Source organism: Tiliqua scincoides, chromosome 14, assembly GCF_035046505.1.
Source record: "Tiliqua scincoides isolate rTilSci1 chromosome 14, rTilSci1.hap2, whole genome shotgun sequence".
NCBI lineage: Eukaryota > Metazoa > Chordata > Lepidosauria > Squamata > Scincidae > Tiliqua > Tiliqua scincoides.
In genome coordinates, this window is record NC_089834.1 from 12,503,896 (window position 1) to 12,523,442 (window position 19,547).

Genomic DNA, 19,547 nt, shown 5'->3' on the forward strand with positions numbered 1-19,547 from the left:
ATTCAGCACACCAAATGCCTCTAAATACACATCAGTCTGCAGCTGCCATCCCAGACTGACAGACAACGCTGCCTTAAAGGAGCCAGGCGGCTGTTTCACCAAGGTCAGTACTGCCTCCTCTGACCAGTGTCTTGGACAGAGGTCTTTCCCCATCACCTGCTACTTGACCTTCTACCTGGAGATACTGCTGCAAGGATACGTGGAACGTGGGTCTCGGCTCAAGCGCCAAGCTACAGCCCCTCCCCCCAGGCCTGCACCAGGAATCCGAGGGAGGGCATTGCACCTGGAACCTGCTTGCAGAAGGCTGTAGCAGCCTTCCTTCCAGGGACATCTGCTGTCCCCACCGGCAACCTATGACAGAAACCCCCCATGCGAGACTCCAGCTCCATCTCACTTCATCGCTCTCCTGAAAATGCAGTCCATGAGTGGAGAAGAGAGAGACAGGTGGCATATGCTTGGGCAACGCTGCCAGCGAAAATCAGGAGAGCCAAGAAAATGTGCCAGCCAACCAAGCTCCCTGCCAGCCAACCCAGCAGAGCCGCCCACAGCTCATGGCCAGGAAACAGGCCCGGCAGAGCCATCTCCTCCCAGCATTGCATTTGCCCTGCACAGAAGTGACACTGGTGTCTGTGAAGCTGCAGGAAATGTTGCCCTGCCTGCGCCTGAGGACCTGGAACCACAAGGCACCTCTCTCCCCCATTCACCCAACCAAGTGATTCAGATATTAGCAGGGACGGGCGATCGACTCAGGTTGACTCGATTTGAGTCATGCTAAGCAGCTGTTTTTGATGACTCAAGTTGTAGGTGTCACTGACCCCGATTCGACTTGGGACCAGTGACTTGGGAAAAAAGTCTGGACTCGAAATGGGTCCCAGTCTCTTTAACATGTGTGTGTTCCTGCTGACTTACAGACCCCACAACCAACTTCCTTTTTTCTATGCATTTCTGCTCAAGAGCCCATGACTTGAAATGACTCGGGTTTGTGACTCAAATGACTTGAAATTTTTCAAGTTGGGACAGGTGCGCGCTACGACTTATGAGCTGCGTCACAGGGTTGGTGTCATTTCATGAAGCTTTGGGGCACCACCCCTATAAGTCCTCTAGACCACAACCAAGTACCTGTCACTGAAATAAACGCAGGCTATTCTTTTTTACTCTGGCCTCTATCATCCACTCCTTCCACTTCTGTCACCTGTGTTGAATTACAGACTGTAAGTATCTTGGGGAAGAGCCCACTTCCTCTTACACCCTGCAAAGCATTATTCATACTGAGGTGTCATATTAAATAAGACACAGTGAGCAGATTGTCCATGAGAACCACAATGCAGACCAGCTCATTTTGTTAAAATAACTGCACCCCCCCTCCTTTCCCCTCCCGACAGGGAGGCGCTCAACTGATGCTCTCATTCTCTTCCTCCCCATGGCAGGCACATCAGAAAAACAAGGGCAAAAGGAAAGGGAAAAAAATTATGGCACAGATACAGAAAAAACAGGGAGTGGATAACCTACATCTATCCAGCACAGAAGCAATTAAACCGACTTGCACAATCTGAGGCTCCCAGGGAGAACTTTATCTCTCTGACACCCTTTAACAACCTCCTGGCTTTACTGCACTAACAAATTTCACAGTCACAGCAGCAGAGCGATGTGGGGGTTGCTCAGTGGCCCACAACTAGCTTGGATGGGGCTGAGGAGAGGCAAGCAAAGAGGGAGTACCTCTTTGCAGATGAAAAAGGACATAGGAGCCCTTTTGACACAGCTGCTTTTCTGGAGAAATGGCGTCTCGGTCTGAACGATGGAGACTCCCAAAAGGGCCCAAGCCCAGAATGACCTTCGTAGGACTGGGACCCAAGTCCTCCCTTTCTTTGCAAAATGCCTGGCATGTGGATGGCTGGATAGCAACAACCCAGTCCCTGCATTACTGCTGCCAGCTTTATTATGTTTCAGGTCTGCTGTTTGGTTAAAGGAGTGAGGAGGAGGAATCTACAGCTGAAGGATGCAAAATAAAAACAGAGAAACCACCCCCAGGCAGCCTTGAGTGGCTCAGATTTGCCCACGATCCAGGACTGTGAATCAGAGGCTATGGAGTGGGAATTTCCCCACTCTTAGGGGGGGAGGGGGCATGCCCCAGGACCTCATAGGTTTGACACCCAAAAGCAAACACACTGATCTGTCCCAGGGACACTGCCAGGTTTTGTCTGAGGTGGGCATGCACAGGGGAGAGAATTTTTCTCCCTCCCTCACACTACTAGCAAAAAGATGGCGCGGACTTTGGGGAAGGGGGACATGACTGAGGCCGATACATGACGCACAGTGAGAGAAAGATTTTCACCCCTCCCTTGCAGTGCTACGAACCAGGCTGGGCAGCCGATGAAACTGACCAGCAGGAGATTCAGGGCCTCCCCAAAGGCTATATAGGCCCTCTTATACCTGATCCAGCAGCCAGGCTCTTATGTTCCCACCACAATTCAGGCTCATCAGATTAGCGGGCAACAGATTCAGGGTAGAGAAAAACAAGCCTCTCTCCACACAAAGCAGAACCGAACGCAAGGAATCAAACGTTATAGTGATTCACGTCTAGTATATCGCTAATAAATGCCTAGTGATATAGACACAGTGCCTTACATATAATACATAAAATAGGACTAGGTAAATTCACAGACAAGAGGTCTACCAAGAGCCATCCCAGCTTGAGATATCGGCTTGAGACAGTTGGAGCTTGAGGTCTGCGGCCGACTGATGTAGCTATTTAGTCTATATGGCTGCTGCCAGTCAGGGTAGACGAGTCAGAGCTGAACGGCCCGACTTGGGGGATTAAGGGGTCTGAAAAACAGCACACTCACATAGGCAACACAGCAGCAGAAGGCTAAGCGTTGAGCTGTTCTGCTCTGACCTTGACATACGAACTCCCAGATGTGAAACCAGCAAGGAAGACTCCTGCAGAGGTGTGCCCAGGAGGTCTTCCCGGTTGCCAGGATGCCACATCTAGGCATGGCTTGGGAGGAAAAGATTAATCACCCCTGCGGGCACCTTCGCAAGACTGCTCCACTGAGCCAGATCACTGGTCCCCTTCTTCCAGGGGCTCTCCAGGGTCCCAGGCAGGATCTTTTCCAGGCCTACCAGAAGCTGCTGCCAGAAATGGAAGCTGGAAATGGAATCTGCTCTGTCCCTGAGCTACCTCTCCGGCCTTCACCAAACAGCTGTGCTGTGCACTTCAGTGAATGACAGCAATTCTTCCCGGGTTCAATGGGGCTTACTCCCCAAAAAGTACACCCAGGACTGCAGCCTTAGGGAACAAGATGGATGCCCTGGTCACACAGGAAGAGGCACCCTTGTCACAGGACAACCACAAACCTGTCCAAAGGAAAAGCCTGTTCTCTACCCTCAGGACCATTTCTTGGGGAACTGCAGAGATCCTTGCTTACAGGAATGTGTTTTTTTCTAAGAAAAAGAAAAACCAGAAGATGCAGAGACAGTCTAATACCATGCACATCTTTCCAACTTGATTTGTTGGGAGGGAACATGGGAGATTATTCCCCCCCCCAATTCCTATTGCATATGGCAGCACAGATGGGAGCACAATCCATAAAGACTGTTTGCAATTAAACTCCCACTTTGCATGACGCCATTTGTCAGTTATCCAAAATGAGACGGCTCAGCTCAGACGCCGACGAGGCAAAAGGGCCGCAATAGACGATGCTCAGAAAGGCACAGGACTAACTGGACTGCCCACAGAGGCACCCTTCCCCTGGCACTGCTGGAAAGGCTCCAGAGCAGAGGTGGTGATCACCCCCAAAAGTTCCTGGGGTGGGGGCTGGGTTGGAGAGGGGCTTGGCTCCAACCAGGATAAAGTGAAGTCTGGAAGACACCCATTCCTCCCACCTGAAGCACAGGACCAGGCTGGGGCCCTGGACAGCAGTACCCAAACCCAGGCCTGGACTGCAAACTACCCAACTCAAGCTGCTCCTCCGCTGCTGTGGCTAGTCCTCCAGGGCAAGAGGACTTATAACTAAGCTTGGCTCACCCCAAGACATCACACTGCCAGCCAACCTCAGGGGCCGATACTGAAGAGGACTTCCGAAGTGTGGAAGCTCCAAGCAGCTGACTAGATTAGGCCACATCCAGATTCTGAAGTTCCTGGTTCAAAGCTCACAGCTGCCAACATTCCTGGCCACTGCCTGGGCCAACACATGATCTGCCTGGGCCCGGCTTCTGTTTCTGTATTCAGGTCTTGGGCAAAGCAAAATCCGCTGATTCAGGCATATCAGAGAAATCATGGTTGGCCAAGAAACCAGCACCTCACCGCATCAGGCAGGGCAAGCAATAGGAGGGAAAAGGGAACACCTAACCATGGTTTGGCCCAACGCTTGAGGCATCCCTGCAAACCTGAGCCTTGACTGATACAAACTCAAAGCCATTCACCGTTGGAATGATGGTCACTGAAGGGTCGCACTTCAACACTCAGCATTCGTATCACGCTTACCAAGTGTGCAAAGGAAAGGGCTGCCTTGATGCTGCTCTGACACCACCACGGTAAGGCAGAGCTTCCCAAACTTACCTCACTGGTGACGCCCCCTCCAAGCTCCATACCTGGGAGTGCCAACGACGCACGGCGTTCTGACATCATCAGCACTTACTTCCAGGTTTGTGCCTTGAAAATGAGCTCAAAAATACACAAAATTGGCCAGCGAGGGCAGGTGGGCTGTTGTGGGGTTCTGCAGACAACCCGGTCAGCTGCTCCAGACCTTTCCAAAGTGCTTTAGCACATCATGTCGGACTTATGCTGCTGAGCGGCTTTGCCGGTGTGGGTCCTGCAATGAACCAGAGCACTGCAACACCCGGTTTGAAAACCTCTGCAAGTATTACTACCCCCTTACTGCAGACAGGGAAGACCGAGACCAGGAGGGTCCAAGACCCTCCCCAGTAGGTGCGTGGCAGAGACGACACACCTGGTGTCCTCCCTGGGGCATTTGGTGGGCCGCTGTGAGATACAGGAAGCTGGACTAGAAGGGCCTATGGCCTGATCCAGTGCGGCTGTTCTTATGTTCTTAACTACAATTCCCAGGAGGCCTTGCAGGTCTCTTGTTATCTGGTGTGCTCCCTGGGGCATTTAGTGGGCCACTGTGAGATACAGGAAGCTGGACTAGAAGGGCCTATGGCCTGATCCAGTGGGGCTGTTCTTATGTTCTTAAACTACAATTCCCAGAATACCTTGCAGGTCTCTTGTTATCTGGTGTGCTCCCTGGGGCATTTGGTGGGCCGCTGTGGGATACAGGAAGCTGGACTAGATGGGCCTATGGCCTGATCCAGTGGGGCTGTTCTTATGAAGCTCAATCCAAACCAGGGAAGATTAAAATCACAGCTCAGATGTGTGGTTGTAGTTTCCATAAACCAAATGAGGGCATTTTGGCCTGATCCAGCAAGGAACTTCTTCAATCTCACAGCATCACCCACCCCAACAGTCTCTGTTGAACCCAGAAGCCTTGTCATCAATCGCACCTTGCTGTGCGGAAGACCTCAAATCTCTAAGAGCACCTTCTCCAGCACTGAGGAAATGGATGCCCCACACGAGTCCCCTCTCCACAGGCACACGGAGTATATCCCCACATTTTCCCCTCTTGTACCACAGAAACGGCCTCTTATCTCGCCCATTGAGGCACTGCTGGGATGTAACCGCTAATTGGGTATAACAGCCTTGTCTTGTTCAGCTCTAGGAAGCTAAATCAAGGAAGCACGGCTGCCTGCAAACTAATTATATCTCCGGATTGCAGACTCAGGCTTGTCTTTCCTGTGATTGAGTTAGAGAAATGGCCACTAGCCTTAATCTTTAATATCTCTTCCCCCCCCCCCCCATGCAACCAGAGCTGCTCTCCCAGTGAGCTGGGATACGGACTGCAGGGACTGTCATGAGGGGGTGTGTGTGTGACCGACTCCACATACTGCAAAAGCTCCAAGCCCACCCACTGCTACCAGCCACACAACTCTGTACTTTACCTGCCCCTAATCCCACGGCAGGTGGACAAAGGTGAGTAGCTCAGGGAATCCTCCCAACACTTTGCACTGCCAGAAAGAACCTTACCCAGATCAGAGAGCAAGACAAGGACACGGCTCACCACTGCGTCCAATCCATTCATTACAACTATCACCGCTGCAGCCTATTTTATTGCTTCATTGCAATCTGACTGGACCTTCCTTGAATCCTCTGCAAAAATCAAGCTACATTTCGCTTTAAAGTTTTTATAAATTTTAGTTTTAGATCTCCAGGCCTATCAGTTAATTAGGGGAGGCCGCTACAAGGACCTATCACATAACGACCATAAATCAAACACACATTTGATCAGAGTGCTCTCCATATTCAAGAAATGCAAACTGACAGCGGACAAAATTATTGTGCTGTTCTCTGACTTCTTTTGCTTTCACTGGTTAACTTGGATATCACTCTAATTTATTTCCCTGCTCGGAAACTGAGAGGATTAAGAGCATTTTCCATTAACAGGCAGCACACAATGTGTTCTTGCAGCTACAAGCACCGCTGATACCACCTCTTGAAATTTAACTGGAATATTGTGTAAACAGAAAAGCAACACAAACAGATTGATCTCAAATTAATTAGACTTGAATTATTTCTCCTGATGTGACTTTATAAGTCACCATATTCTCAGTGCCATTCAGCCCAAAAGCAGCTTCAACATATTTTAGTTGAAATATTTGTCTTCATCTGCTAACTGAAGCTTAGGGCAACTTAACACTATGCTGTACTTCAGGTATACTAAATATAGAACTGGGTTGGACCTCGCAGCCGCTTGGTGGGCAGCACATCCTCCCCCAGGTTGCCACTGATCTCTCCTACAGATGGACAGCTGCAACACATGATGCTGACCCAGTTCCGAATCAGAAGACCAGCTTGGTCCCTGCAGTTCCTGCACTCTCCGAGGCTTCAGGCTGAGGATAGCCTTTCCCAGTAGATGCTGCCAAGGATGGACCAGGAGCCTCTGCTTGCCACTCATTCCACCATGCACCCCTTGTAGAGCAGAGCAGGCCTGGGCAAAAGCTTCCGCTTCTCCCACCCCTGTAAGGGCAGAGCAAACATTTCAACCCTTTCATCTGCCATGTGCGGAACCTCCAGTTTTGCAGGCCATTGCCAGGGGGGTGCACTTCCCTGCACCAGTGATTTTCAGCACACTGATGTGCTGCAAATGATTCTCAAGTGTGTTGCAGGAGTTTGGGGGGGAGGGTCATATTGGTAGGGACTTTGGGGGATGTGAGCCAATGGACAGCACAGCGTACCCTGTCAAAAACCTAATAGTGCGCCTAGACAATTTCAGCACCTTCTCTCTGCACACTGCTGCCCCTGCACATTGAAAAATAAAATAAAGACCACAGCTCTGCATCTCGGCAGGAAACTAAGACTTGCCAAAATCCTCCAGCAACACAACTTTGCCCAATTCATTCTGCTCTTGCACAAAAGTGCTAGGAGAGCACCAAAACTCCTCCCGAAATACACCCCCCTGACACATGATATTTCACAGGCTCGTCTTTGTTGCCATGAGGAGTAGAACCCCCCTTTTTGTTTTGGGTGGTCATATAGTCTCAGGATAAGAACTGGAACCCCAAACATTCGCTTGGATCATGACTCAGGCAGGGCATTAAAGGGAGGGCAGTTACCTGAGAGAAGGAGCTGCATGTTTTGCCTGCAGCGCTGCAGGCAAGAGACAAATAAAGGGAGCCTGGATGTACAAAGAGAGCTAAACCCCAGCAGGGCAAGGTATTAAAGCTTTATTAGCGTTTGGTTACCAACAACAAAGCCCAGCTCACTTCTAGCTCAGGGGCATTATTCTCTTTGTAAAACCATCTACAGAAGGCACATGGGCTAAGACAAAAGGGTGTTAAGACCCAGAAGGCTGGATCCCTGCACAGGCAAGAAAAAACAAGGCCAGTGATTTTCAACCTTTTACATCTCACGGCACACTGACAAGGCACGAAAACGGTCAAGGCCACCACCAGGTTTTTGACAACTGACAAGGCACACCATGCTGCCAGTGGGGGCTCACATCTCCCATTGGCCCTATTCATAAATGGCCTTCCCCCAATTTCCTGTGGCACACCTGTGGACCACTCGCGGCACACCAGTGTGCCACGGCACAGTGGTTGAAATTGGTTGAACAAGGCCTTTTCCAGACTCCACAGGAGAACATGGAGAAACTCCTCTGCCACAGTTCAAGGGGGTACACAGCTGAATGAAGAGGACCCTTTCATTCATCAGGTGTCAGGTTCATTTGGGATGCTCGGCTACACAGGCCTGTCTCATTTCTGACCCCATAAAGACAGCCCTGCAAGATAGGGCAGGTTGAAAGGCTACTTAGGAAGCAAGGTCTTGCTTGTCCAACCCCACATGCAACCCATGATGTCCTGGAGGGGAGAGCAGTTAGGGAAAAACCTTGATTTCTGCCGCCCCCCCAAACTGTCACGAGTGAGAAAGCAGGAGCGGGCACTAATCTTGAGGCAGCCAAATAGATGGTGGAGGCTCAGTGGAGACCTCCCTCTTATCACCTGCCTCAACTTGGTGCTTGGATGGGTGGGGGGAGACGGAGGCAGCAGCGCTTCGCCTTTGAGGGTTAAAGCACTGATATTGTCTCTCTTCGGCAAGAGGTGTCTGGAGGGCGATAAAAAAATTCCCAGCAGGCTCTTGTCAGTTTCAGATCATTAACTCGTTTTTATTGGATGCCTTGTTTACAGGCAGCCATAAATAGATGCATTTGTGGGCCCCTCCAGCAAAAAGCCACAGCCAGACCCTGAGAGGAGGAAAGGGGGAGAGGCGAGGAGGGGGAAGGAGTGAGTCCAGTGGCACAGCCGGGAGGGGGGCAGAGAGAGCAGCGTTCATGATTTCCGGCCTCAAGATATCACCTCTGGCACAGCCGGGCCAAATGCTCACAGGCCTCTTGCCCTTCAGGAGGGCTGTGCCTCCACCCTGCCCCATTTAAGAACATAAGAACAGCCCCACTGGATCAGGCCATAGGCCCTTCTAGTCCAGCTTCCTGTATCTCACAGTGGCCCACCAAATGCCCCAGGGAGCACACCAGATAACAAGAGACCTGCAAGGCATTCTGGGAATTGTAGTTAAGAACATAAGAACAGCCCCACTGGATCAGGCCATAGGCCCATCTAGTCCAGCTTCCTGGATCTCACAGCGGCCCACCAAATGCCCCAGGGAGCACACCAGATAACAAGAGACCTGCAAGGCATTCTGGGAATTGTAGTTAAGAACATAAGAACAGCCCCGCTGGATCAGGCCATAGGCCCATCTAGTCCAGCTTCCTGAATCTCACAGCATTTGCAAGCACCTCTGGGCTACGTGCTGGAGAAAAATAAATCCCAAACACACAAAACTTCCTTGCCTGGTCTCCACCGCACAGCCCTTCAAGTTAAACTGAAGCAGAGTCCGGGCGACACCATCCTGCAGGCAAAAAGTGCAAAACAGTCCAGAATGGGTCTGCTCCTTGTAGACTACTCCTGATAAGCACAGCATGCCTGGGCAGACTAGCTCATATAAACCACTGTGGACTAGCAGCTTGAGTGGATTTATTTGCAAGGCTGGCTTTAAGCACCCCATTCACTGAAAATGAAGCTACATTAGCCTTCCGGGATGTGGGCGTCTAACCTTCCGCAGTCAAGGGGCTACTCCTCACACCAATTCTATGCACAAAATGTTGGTGCCGCTTTTCTGCAAAGGACTCTGTGCAACACACAAAACAATGACAAAATCACACAGGCCAGACTCTAGACCTGGAAACAGACGAGGCAGGGGCGGGAGGGATAACTCCGGCAAGTCACACTGCACATGCTCAAGAGGCGGTGCACTCATTGCAAAGGCTTCAGGGTTGGATCTGGCACTGGAAACCCCACAGAGAGCTTCAAGCTGGAACAGGGAGATGCACCAGACAAACCAACATGCTAAACTAGAACCTGAATAATTTAAGTTGCTGGAAAATTCTCCAGAAAAGATTTTTGAGGATGTGTTCCTATTCAGAGTTTCTGACCACACTCTGCTGAGACAACCAGAGTGACCCTTTTGCAAAGGCAAGAAAAATCTGCCCCGGTTCGAAACAGCACAGCTGCCTCCACAGTGCCGGCTGTCTCGGATCAGGGTTTGGGATGCAGCAGGAAGAGCTCACCTCCTGTACCCTCCCCACCTCAACTTGTTTCTCAGGTTGTTTGCTAAATAAGGTTCTGGTTTGGGTACAACTGCTAAGCAGGTCATTCACTTTCAGCCAAAGTGGTTTCAGAGACCGCAACTAGAATGCACACAGGGGCACGACAAACAGCCTAGAAAAAACCAGATTCCTTAGGGCCATGTCAACAGAGCGCAGACTCCAACAGGTCTCTCTATCAGAGGGTCTTCCAAACCTAAGGGCTGAAGTGTCTGCTTCCCATATGGCCCCATGTCCATTCTTTCAATTTCATACTCCCCCCCCCCCATGGGTCAACACCTAGATTGCCTCCCTGGGGCATATGGTGGGCCGCTGTGAGATACAGGAAGCTGGATTAGATGGGCCTATGGCCTGATCCAGTGGGGCTGTTCTTATGTTCTTAGATAGGTCCCTGCCCTGAGGGGCTCACATCTGTCCACCCTTTATAATGAGCCATGCACTTGGATGATACCAAACAAAAGTGAGGAAGCCACATTTTGGCCTGAAAAGATAAACCTGTACTGGGGCAGGCCTAGCCCGCCTGCTCTCTGAGGAGTCCACCCACATGCTCCTGTGAGAGTGGCCGTTCCGGGTGCACCTCCTACAAGGGCCAGACGAAGGAGCAAGAAAGGAAGGGGCAGGATACCTGCCTGGCATCCAGGTCCCAGGCAGAGCCAAGGGGGATCAACTTGACCCCACTAGACTTTCTGCTAAATTCTCAAAACTGACCCCCTTTTCTGTAAGTAAAAATGCCATAACCTGCACGAGAGGGTGCCAGGTTCCACCTCTAGTTATTAAAGGAGGATCTAGCTGAGCGGAGACAGGCTCTCTCTGCCCAAGGCCTTGCAGAGCTGTTCCAAGCTCGACTTGCTAGTGGCCTGGCTCATTAGAGGACAGCTTCCTTCCTGGGGACGTATGCTGCAGAAATCTCTGTGTCACCCGGCATTTCAAACCCATGCAGACCGCAACCAAAGCAGAACTAACATCTTCCCCCCCCTTCCCTCCATGCAGATATATATTTTTAAACATTGTTCGGCAGCTCTCAAAGGATGTCAGCGGGCGGATAATTATGGAGGGCGTCTCCTTGGGAGATGAGCAATTACTGGGGAGACAAGTCACTTAGCAACCGCGCCGTGCCCCCGGAGCGCCAGGCGCTGACCGGCCAGCCATCTTCTCCCTCGCCCTTGGCTTCGCAAACACCAACAGAGGCCGGGCGGCACAATGGCTCTTGCAAACAGGTTAACATAATTAAACCAGCTTTAGCTTGACGAAGAGGAGAGCAATTGCCCTGCGAGCAGGAGGCAATAAAGTGGGGCTTTTGTGTGCCTCCGTAGCCGCCTTCACCAACAGAAATCACTGTTTGATTGAATTACCCCGCGCGAATATTAGCTTTTTCCCCGAAGAATGTAACAGGCAGGAGAGAGAGAGAGAAGCAGCAGCCTCCCCCTGTTCTCTCTCCCTTTTATTTTTGGTTTGGTCTTCATGAAAAGTCCTCCCCCCTGTGCAATTTGTCATCTATATTCAACAGAGCAGGTTGTCCAGAGAGAGAACGAGGGAGACAGACGTTCATCTTCTGAAGGCATAACCAACAAACAGATTGGCACTCCCTTCAAAAGGATAAGGATCTGCCCGCCTGGGATGCCCTTTAATTACCTCTTATCAGGGAAAACCAACTGTGGTTATTCAGAAGAGGGCACTCCTTGCATGCACAGGAGAACAAGTTTCTGTGTGCAAAGGCAAGATGTGCAAAGCCCTGATAAGCCCTGCCTAAAATCTGATAAAAGCTGATCAAGAGTGGAATTTGGACTTTGTGTGTGTCTGTCTGTCTGTCCAATCTTCATCTCTTCAACAATGAATGCAGGTCTCCTTAAAAATCAAAAAGATAGATTCTAATGTTCGAGGAAGGAACCGGAAGGGCATTCAAGCAGCCCAAGGTCCACCCAGCATTGCTTTAAAGGTCACAACAGGGGGTCTAATTGTCTGTTGCTGTCCTCCACACTGGCAAACAAAAAAGGCAGGGCCTGGGAGGTAAACCTGAACAAAGACAACCAATCTTTAGGCACATACCCCTTTTCTCAGTCTACCCCACAAGACCATGCTGGCTCTCCAGCAGGGCACTAGCCCAACAGCTACGGCCCAGTTCAGAGAAACAAAATCTGTTTACCCAAAGCACAGGATCGCTTGGTGGGGCAGGATCCATCCTTGCCCTCTCCAAAATTTAACCTGGCAAGCGCGTAATCTCTGGAGTCCCAAGAGGCAAAGATTCCACGCCTGGAATCAGCAGGGCCAGCCCAGCATGGCACTCCAGGTCACTCTCTGGGCAGACATGAGGGAAGTAACAAAAGCAAGGGGGAAGCCTGCCCGCCTGCCACCTCTCCTTTCCCAGCATGGAACACCAAAGCATGTCTTCAAGGTGAACAGTTCTCACTAGCCCCACAGCCTGACCCAGCACAGCACAATCAGGTAGAGAAGACTCAACTATCTGCCTGAACTCTGAACTGGGAAATCCTAGATCTGCTGTTTCTGCTTCACTCTCCCCCCCCCCCGGGTGGGGGCATGCACACAACTGGGATGCTGCCAGGGGCACAAATGCCACTGGCATTGGCACCACCTGGGAAAGGTCCCAGGTCTCTTTAAACCAAGTGCCTGGAAGCCCCCAACAAGGCCGAAACACCCAATAGCACCTGCAAAGGTCACCCAGCAGGGAGCTTACCACGCACTCTTTCCGGCACACCAGTCCAAAGCCAGAGAAGCTGCCCCCGCCGTAAAGCCACAAGCCACTAAAACACATCTCCTTGGTTCTATTTTGAGTAATCCAGCCAATCTGTCCTTGTGAAGCTCTCCTCCCGGCCCTGGGTTCCTCTTCCGTGGCTTAGAGGCTTGCATTTTTAATGGGCCACTCTCCTTAGGCCTGAAATATCTCGCAGCCTGAAACCGAGAAGGGAACTGGGAAGAGAGTTTTATTGACTTGTGCAGACCACTAATGGATATTAATGCAGGGGGAAAGAAGCACTCCCAAGTCTGGGGGACTTTGAGAAGTGCAGAAGCGTCCAGGAAAAGAAAGACCGTGTTGGGTTCCAAAACTTTTCCCCCGGCCCCTCAAATACAATCATCGCAGCCCAGGGTCTGTGGTCACCGCCTCAAGCTCAACAGCAGACGAAAGCTGTATGGAGTTTTCCTACAGGTTCATGTACTAGCAAGATTTAGAGAGTGTACTACCATTGATGATTATATATATACACATACACACATGTAACTTGACCCTTGCCCAGATAGCTACAATCTCAGAAGCCACTGTGCAACCTACATTTCTTTACATCCCACGACAGCCTTTTAAACTCTCCAAGCCCCTGTGTAGTGGGCTGCTCACTTTTCACCTAAGACCATCCACTGAACTGCCAGCAAACTGAGCAAGACTTTCACCTGAGCTCAGCGCTGAAGGGGGCCCGCTCCGCTTATCCTTTCTGTGTATCTTATGTTGGTACAGGGGTATGCAAGCTTCCAGGATACACAGGAATCTCACCCAGAAAAGCAGCACGCTTCCTGCTTTTTCCCCTCTGCAAATGTTTTCAGCCATTGGTAGCCTGGCTGCTGAAGGTCTGTACCTGAAATGTTGCTGTTTCTACATCCTGCCCAAGAGAGAGAGCTCCGCAGAGTTGGAATATTTGCAAGCTTCTGTGTTAAAGGCAGTCCAAAACCACAAAAAAGAAAGAGATAATGTTTTAATGACTTGGCACAGGCTGCCCTAAGTTAAGCAGTTAACCTATGGCTGGGAAAATCCAGGCACCCTGAAACCCAAGGCTCCTTCTTAAAGAAGGCAAAGGTTTTCCAGGCTTGGAAATCATCCACTGTTGAACAATGAATGGAGGTCTTTGGGCACACTGACAAGCCAAAGGGATTACTTATAACTGGCGCAAAAGGCACACCCACCAAAGAGCTATCAGTTCAGGGAGGAAAGGCCCATGGAACCAGGCTCCACCCACACAGGTGCACCACTCAGGTGCATCGTGTGAGCAGCAGTGCCTCTCCTTGCTCCACATGAGGACCAGCCCCAGCTCAACCCCTGGGGGTAGGGCTGGGAAAGATTCCTGGAAAGCAGGCACCAGCAGGTGCAACATGGAGGGCGAGAGAGCCAAGTTCCCACTCGGGAGAAGGCAGCTCCCTGAACATCATACACAGGAAGGCAAGGTAAAAAAAGCTACAGGTGGATGCTGAGGACCTTCTAAGGTGTTGCAAGGTTTACCCCTCTAGTTGGGACACACACCCCCCCCTCCGAAAGAACCCCTGCCTGCCTCCAAACCTCCCCTCACCAACAGCCATTCCCAATTCTGTGCCACCATTAGCCACAGATGGGCAACAGAGAGGGGATGCAACACACCTGGGACTTTGGGGGACTAGAGAATGCGCTAGCACTCAAGGTGACACCCTGGGCCCACCAGGCTCCTTTTCCCATCTCTGGGCTGTTATCCCACAGCAGAAGGACCCCCCATCCCTGCTTGGACTGCCAGACAGACAGTCCTGGCCATGGCCCCTTTAAGACCTCTGGCCCAAGTTCCACTGCATTCACCAGATGCCTCCAACCTCAGGATTAGAGGATGCTCTTCCGGTGAACAGCTTCTTTGTACGAGACACTAAAGCAGCTTCTTCTCCTTCTGCTGCTCAGCCAGAAAGAGAGGGGCCAGCGGGCTCATCCTCGGTCATGTGAAAAGAAGGGAGATCAGCTTAAGGGGAAAGGGAGGCAGCCAGCCACCCAGGCACGTTAACTCTTCCGCAGCCTCGCCTCTTAAGAGCCAGGGCCGCAATCCGAGTTGGCGTGTTGCACCAATTTCACTTAATTTCCCCCCCCCCCATTTTCAGTGCGCACGTTTCATTTCATTTGGCATGCTCGCCGAAGGCAGCCAGCGGCAAGAGGTAGGGTGCGGGGAGGACTCATTTCGGCTCCTCTGCATTTGTGCCTGCTTTCTCTGCCTCAGCCCTTCGGAGGGATTCATCCACTCCTACCTCTCAGCGCTTCCCACAAAAAACACACCAAGCCCCCCCCCCCGCCGCGAAGCCTCTGGATCACAGGTTCAAGAACAGGCAGTCCTTAGAGAAAAATTAATGTTGCGATCACTCCTGCAGTGGGCCAAAGCAGGCAGACACAAGCACAGCCTGGGCAAAGGTCACTTGCCCCAACACTCAGTCTCTCTCTTGATACTTGCACAGGCCCATGACACCAGACTAGCGTTGCTGGCTACTATTGGGTCCCAATGCCCAACCAGGTGCCTCAGAGAACCCCACAAGCAGGCCAAGGACAGCACGATTTCTCCATGATTGCAACTCAGCAACAGAGGTAGACTGCCTCTGGAAACAGGGGCTCCACCCAGACCTCATGGCTATCAAGCCATGAATTTATCTACTATCTGGACAGGTTGAAAATGGGGTTATAAGATTCGCAAAAGAGACCTCCTGAAGGCTGCACAGATACCTCTCAGTGCCGGCTGCTGGGGAGCAGGAATGGAAGAGAAGCATAGCTTTCGTGCCCCACTAGAGGGTTCCCAAAGGCAAGTGGCTGGTCAGGGTGCAAGGCAGGACCAGCAGAGGTTCAGGGGCCACCCAGCTGCCTCCAGGAATCCCTTAAGGAAGGCGAGGAAGATGATGACAGCCTTCTCCTGTTCCTTCACCCCCAGCGCCTGGTATTCAAAGGTTCACCCTACCCTGTACGCAGAAGTTCCTTCCTGCCTCAAGAAGCAAATCACGTCCTCTCCACACACTGTCCAAAACTCAGTCTGTTTTGGGACCTCAAGCTCCCACCCCATTGCCCAGCTCCAAAACCCAACACTTAGTAACGCCAAATACTCCAACTGTATCCCCCCAAAATTCAGTCCCTAGGAGTGCAGCCACACAGAGGCTTCCACTGGCACCGCCACCCCCGTTTCCAGGAAAAGCATTCATGCTTCTTAGGACTGAGCAAACAGCAGACACAACCCTCTCCTGCCTCCGCACCTGCTCCGATGAGGACGAAGACAATCTTCCTCTGGCTGCGACAGAGGCCTCGGCTCCAGGCAGTCAGCATTATCCAGAGGGGGGTTTTCCAGCACACAGACAGCCCTTGCCGAACGCGATCAGAGAACTCATGCTTTGCAAGTCAACCAGGCAGCAGCACACCTCAGACCGGCCGGAAACTATGACACCTCCTCAGTCCTGCCGCATTGTGAAGACTGGGGGGGGGGGGGATGTCATGATCTACATTAAGGTCTCTTCCTTTGCACCAAAGAGGAGCTTTCATGGCACCAGTGAGAGGTGGGGGGGGGAGAGAACCTGATGGCGAGTGGCACACACCACAACTGCAGTAGCCCAGGATACCGAACCCAACAGGGCAGCGGAGGCTAGGCCAAGATGGAAACCTCACACACAGCCCTTCTGCTCCCAGCACCTGGCCCCCAAGCCCAGGCAGGCAGGTGCGGGGGGGGGGGGGTTTGAAAAGATGGGGTCCCCTTGGTGCAAGGGCCAACCCCAAACCCCACCTGGACATGGCTGGCCACTCAGTATCTCCCAGAATGGGGCGACACTGGGATGATCCCCTTTGCGCCCCCCATCTGTGGGGGGAGAAGACAGTCACCAGCTCCCAGACATCATCATCATCATGGGACACATTTCCAGAGTCAAAAAAAAGCCCCAGAGACCCGCATGTTTCCACCCCTGGGAAGCCGGCCGGGGGTTCTCCAAAGGGGGGCACCTGCAACGGGCCAGGGGAGCTGCAGGCGGAGGAAAGGGAAAGAGCCCCGCAGGCCCGCCCCAGAGGCCGGGGAAAGTGGCGGGGCGCGGCCCCCCTCCCGCGCCCCGCATTTACCATCCAGGCGCTGCTGCTGCGGTCCTCTGCGCGGCCTGCTCAGGGCGCCTCCAGCCAGCCGGTCCCGGGCGCCATGCAGGAGAGCAGGTGCCCGGCAGGAGGAGAGGTCCGGGCCGCGGGCAGGAGCGGGGCTTGCGGGAGGGCGCCGGCAGGCTCTGCGGGGCATCCGGGGCGCCGGCGGCCCCTCCTGCCGGGGCTTCCGCGGGCGCCGAGCCCTGCAGCCCGCCGGGGCTCTGCAGGCTCGCCGGGGCTGCTCACATCCTGCCAGCCCGGGCGGCAGGCGAGGCGCGGAGCGGAGCGGGAGGGGGAGCGGGCGGGCGGCTCTTTGTGTGCTGCTGCCAGCCGAGGAGCAGCGGCCGGCCGGCCGGCCCCGGAGCGGCTGATGGGGGCTGCGAAGAAAGCCCACGAGGCGGGGAAGGCGCCGCTCCTGCCCGCCTCCGAGGCGCTCCGGGCCGTGCAGAGGCTGATCCGCGCAGGGCTGCTGGGCCGGGGGCGCAGGTGCGGGGGGGCTCCCGGCCCTTCTCCTTCCCCGGAGCGGTGCACACGAAGCCCCCGGAGAGGGCGCTCAGGTCCGGTGCATGCGGCACAGCAGCAGCCGCTCCTCCCTCCTCGCCCGGGCGGGCGGCTGCCGCTGCTTCCGACGCCCAGCCCGAGCGGCGGCCCCAGCACTGCTCCCGCTGCGCCCTCCGCGGCGGCTCCGGCGACACTGAGCCCTCGGCGGCGCTGCAACGCCGGCTGGCTGCCGGGCGCGCGCGCACCGCCTCGCTCTCCTCCCTCCCCGGGAGCACGCGGCGGGCCACGCCCCCCATTATCCCCGGGCCGCGGTTGCCGGGGCGACGCCACGAAGCGTCTCCGGCCTCTCTCTCGCGCTCCCCAGCCCGCACGAAAGTGGGCGGGGCCTCGCCAGCCATGCGGAGCCTTCGCGGCAACGTTCGAAAAGGGCAGAAGCGCAAGGCGGGAACTACGAGGCCCGTCATGCGCCGCGCCGCGCCGGGCCACATGGGAGTTGCAGTCCAGGTTTGTGAGAAGTCCATGCGGCTTGCAGGAGTGTTCTGGAGGTGGTCGTGCTTGTGGCTGTTATTAATGATAATAAAATATTATTTAATAATAATAGCATTAAGTTTCACGAACACGCTATTTATTATCCTATTAATAAATATAATAATGATAATATAAATAATAAACAATTTATTATTATTATTTAGTGTTTTAATTAAAAATAATAAGTTGCATTAATGCAGTATATACTAAAAATAAATGTCATATTAATATTGATAAATAAATATTATTTAATAATAGTATTAACAGCCCAATCCTATCCACACTTTCCTGGAAGTAAGCCCCATTGACTCTAATGGGACTTGCTTCTGAGTAGACATGCATAGGATTGGGCTGCGAGTTGCATAAAAACAGTATTTACTATCCTAATAAGAAATATCATAATAATATTAATAATGAATAATATTTGATGATAAAATGCAATTTAATATTTTAGCGTATTTTTATATTCTAGTTATATTTTTTATATTTTTAGTATATAAATTTCTAAAATAAATAAAATAAGTAAATACATTTTGATGCTGCTGCTGATTAAGTTGCATTAATACAGTATTTATTATCGTTTTAGTATTCCGTCTGTGGTGCTTTGTTGAAAGAGTGGGCTGTCCTCTTCTAAAGCTTACTTTATCATAGTTCTGGCAGCTCTTAATGGTGCCACAAGGCCCTTTGGTTTGCATTACAGTTTATTCTATTTTTTAAGACTTCACTTGTAATAAGATTTTAGTAATAGGATTGCTGGCTGGATGTCCAAGAGACACAGTCCAACCCACACAGTTCACAAGAATGAAAAAGCCACAGAAAAAGTAAACTAGAAAAACCAGTTCAAAATGTAAATCCAGACAGGAGGGAGTTGAAGCCCCAGTCAAGTATCCTATCATGTCCATGTAATTGTTCTTGTTTTCTTTTCCATCTGTTTATTTGTAGGATTCTGCTGTGTATGCTTAGAAGGGCGTATGAACACCAACTGGAAAACTCTGACAGCACAGTCCTATGCATATCTACTTAGAAGTAAATGCCCTTGTGTTCAATGGGGCTTACTCTCGGGAAAATGTGGCTAGGATAGCAACTTGATTGCCTTTGTGGTGCCAGGCGTCCAGGCATCCTCCATTCCAAAGCTGTGCTCATCCGACTTTCATTATTTCTAACAGGACAGAAGGATCCTGTGTCTACTCTCCCTACATCGCCCTGTTTGTGTGTCTTTTTTCCCAGAACGCTTGGTCTGCAATGGTTTCCTGGGGATTAAAAAAAGGTGGCCTTCCTCCTCCTGCCTCTGTGCTTTCACAGCCCTTTCAGCGCCGGCTCCTTTTGTCCAAAGTTATTGACTTATCAAGGTTAAAATACATTTGGCGCAGTCCAAGGAAACAGGGAGAACTCGGCATTAGGCTGTCATCCAGAGATCTGGTTTCATGGCAACTGCGATCCTTTTCTGCACATTAAACAGTTGAGTTGTGCAAAGTTCAGACATTACA

At 52.0% G+C, this 19,547-nt stretch overlaps 1 protein-coding gene across 1 annotated transcript in view; it reads right to left on the minus strand.

The window, feature by feature from the left end:
- Positions 1 to 17,725, minus strand: part of FAM222A (family with sequence similarity 222 member A) — a 63,636-nt gene extending 45,911 nt beyond the window's left edge. The window contains exon 1 of the mRNA XM_066609798.1: positions 17,020 to 17,725. The gene's annotated coding sequence lies outside the window, so the exon portion shown is untranslated. The remainder of the gene's footprint in view (positions 1 to 17,019) is intronic.
- Between the last annotated feature and the right edge of the window lie 1,822 nt (positions 17,726 to 19,547).